Source organism: Bison bison, unplaced genomic scaffold (genome assembly GCF_000754665.1).
Source record: "Bison bison bison isolate TAMUID 2011002044 unplaced genomic scaffold, Bison_UMD1.0 scf7180017864252, whole genome shotgun sequence".
NCBI classification, from domain to species: Eukaryota; Metazoa; Chordata; class Mammalia; order Artiodactyla; family Bovidae; genus Bison; species Bison bison.
In genome coordinates this window covers 970,954-974,121 of record NW_011494824.1, presented here as the reverse complement: position 1 = coordinate 974,121, position 3,168 = coordinate 970,954, and positions in this window count along the sequence as shown.

The following is a 3,168-nucleotide window of genomic DNA, read 5'->3' as shown; positions in this document are numbered from 1 at the left end:
TTTCATTACAATCCCAAAGAAAGGCAATGCCAAAGAATGCTCAAACTACCACACAATTGCACTCATCTCACATGCTAGGAAAGTAATGCTCAAAATTCTCCAAGCCAGGCTTCAGCAATATGTGAACCGTGAACTTCCAGATGTTTAAGCTGGATTTAGAAAAGGCAGAGGAACCAGAGATCAAATTGCCAACATCCGCTGGATCATCAAAAAAGCAAGAGAGTTCCAGAAAAACATCTATTTCTGCTTTACTGACTATGCCAAAGCCTTTGACTGTGTGGATCACAGTAAACTGTGGAAAATTCTGAAAGAGATGGGAATACCAGACCACCTGACCTGCCTCTTAGGAAGCAACAGTTAGAATTGGACATGGAACAACAGACTGGAAAAGGAGTACATCAAGGCTGTATATTGTCACCCTGCTTATTTAACTTATATGCAGAGTACATCATGAGAAACACTGGGCTGGAATAAGCACAAGCTGGAATCAAGATTGCCAGGAGAAATATCAATAACCTCCAATATGCAGATGACACCACCCTTATGGCAGAAAGTGAAAAGGAACTAAAAAGCCTCTTGACGAAAGTCAAAGAGGAGAGTGAAAAAGTTGGCTTAAAGCTCAACATTCAGAAAACGAAGATCATGGCATCTGGTCCCATCACTTCACGGGAAATAGACGGTAAAACAGTGGAAACAGTGTACGACTTTCTTTTTTTGGGCTCCAAAATCACTGCAGATGGTGACTACAGCCGTGAAATTAAAAGACGCTTACTCCTTAGAAGGAAAGTTATGGCCAACCTAGATAGCATACTGAAAAGCAGAGATATTACTTCACCAACAAAGGTCCGTCTAGTCAAGACTATGGTTTTTCCAGTGGTCATGTATGGATGTGAGAGTTGGACTGTGAAGAAAGCTGAGCACCGAAGAATTGATGGTTTTGAACTGTGGTGTTGGAGAAGACTCTTGAGAGTCCCTTGGACTGCAAGGAGATCCAACCAGTTCATCCTAAAGATCAGTCCTGGATGTTCATTGGAAGGACTGAAGCTGAGTCTGAAACTCCAATACTTTGGCCACCTCACGTGAAGGGTTGACTCATTGGAAAAGACCCTGATGCTGGGAGGGATTGGGGGCAGGAGGAGAAGGGGATGACAGAGGATGAGATGGCTGGATGGCATCACTGACTTGATGGATGTGAGTCTCAGTGAACTCTGGAGTTGGTGATGGACAGGGAGGCCTGGTGTGCTGCGATTCATGGGGTCGCAGAGTCAGACACGACTGAAGCACTCAACTGAACTGAAGTGAATAATGCAGGATGTAGGTGGAGATGTATTAAAAACACAAAGATGTCTAGTTCTTTGCATATTTATTACTATTCTGCCTGGCTTATGGGGTTGAGGTGAGGAATATTCAAGTAAGTTTTTTTTGTATATTTACTGTAGGTAATTTTATTTTTACTGAAGTACAGTTGATTTACAATATTGTGTTTCAGGTGTACAGCAAAGTAATTCAGATCTTTTCTTAGATTCTTTTCCATTATAGGTTTTTGTAAGATATTGAATATAGTTCCTTGTGCTATACAATAAATCTGTTGTTTTTTATATATCATAATATCTGTTAATATCATACTCTTAACTTATCCCTCCCCATCTCCCACTTTCCCTTCTGGTAGCCATAAGTTTGTTTGTATGTCTGTGAGTCTGTTTCTGCTTTGTAAATAAATTAATTTGTATTATTTTCCCCACTTATAAGTGATATCATATAATATTTATCTTTCTCTGCTTTACTTCACTTAGTGTTTTTTTATGCCCATCCATGTTGCTGCAAATATTTCATTCTTTATGACTGAGTAATGTTCCAGTGTGTGTGTGTGTGTGTGTTTGTGTGTCTATGTCTTTCTTATCCATTCATCTATCCATGCACATCTGGGTTGCTTCCATGTCTTGGCTACTGTAAATAGTGCTGCTTTTAACATTGGGTCAATGTATCTTTTTGAATTAGAGTTTTTGTCTTTTCCAGGTATATGCCTACAAGCATAATTACTAGCTTTAGTTTTTTAAGGAATCTCTATACTGTGTAGGAGGATTCCCCTTTCTCCACACCTTCACCAGTATCAAATAAGTTTAAAAGACAACCACTGTTTTAGATAGCAGTGGCTTAAATTAGATCTAAACAGTAAAATAATAGCATGACAAAGCCATTCCATCTACTGAAAAGTGAAGTAAATTGAGTCAGAAAATCCTATTTCCTAACATTTACATGATAAACCTTCCAAGACCCAATATGGGTACTAAACACTTGCTATGCAGAAGCAGCCTGTCATATTGGAGTCTTCCTCTCACTTGGCAGGTGGGGCCCACTTGGCTTTGTTTTAAGAGTTTCAGTTTAAAACATTTTAACAGGCTGAAATCATATATATAAAAATCTAGTCACTTCATTTAAAAATAATTGGTAATTTTTGGATGTTGCTAGGCACCCATATTTGGAGAAGGAAATGGCAACCCACTCTAGTATTCTTGCCTGGAGAATTCCATGGACAGAGGAGTCTGGTGGGCTTGTCAGTCCATGGGGTCGCAGAGTCGGACGCGGCTGAGCGACTATCACTGACTCACTCACTCAGGCACCCATATTATTATAAAAATTAATAAAGGGAAAAAATAAAGCATTTGTATTCCAGGGTAACCAAAGAGTTAATGAGGGGGAAAAAAAGAAATACAAGATACATCAGTTATTAATAAATCAGCTGGTGATTTAAAAACTCCTGATTAATATTTTTGTTTTTGCCTACTTAAGGCGACTTTGGGGGGAAGGGGATGTGGAAAAGGTAGCAGTTGGAGGACTCAAAAGCACTCTTCGGGGCTAAGATTACATTCTGGCTTCAGCGAAGTCTGTCGGAGGCGACAGTTCCTTCCGGGGTCTGCGTCTCACAAGCCTGGAGATGGCGCTGCACGGGGACCTGACCCAGCTCTCCCTCTCTGCCGGAAGCGTTAGGCGGGCTCGGCCTGCGGTCTGTCTGCGGCAACGCTTCCTGTCTGATCCCCGCGGCCGCACCTCCGGTCCCTTTGAGGACCGCTGGGCCTCAAAGCAAAAGTGCGGAAAGTGGGTGCGGTAGCAAGCCACGCCCTGGATCGCCGAGAATCCCTGGGCCCTCTGGAAGTCGCTCGGCTCCTT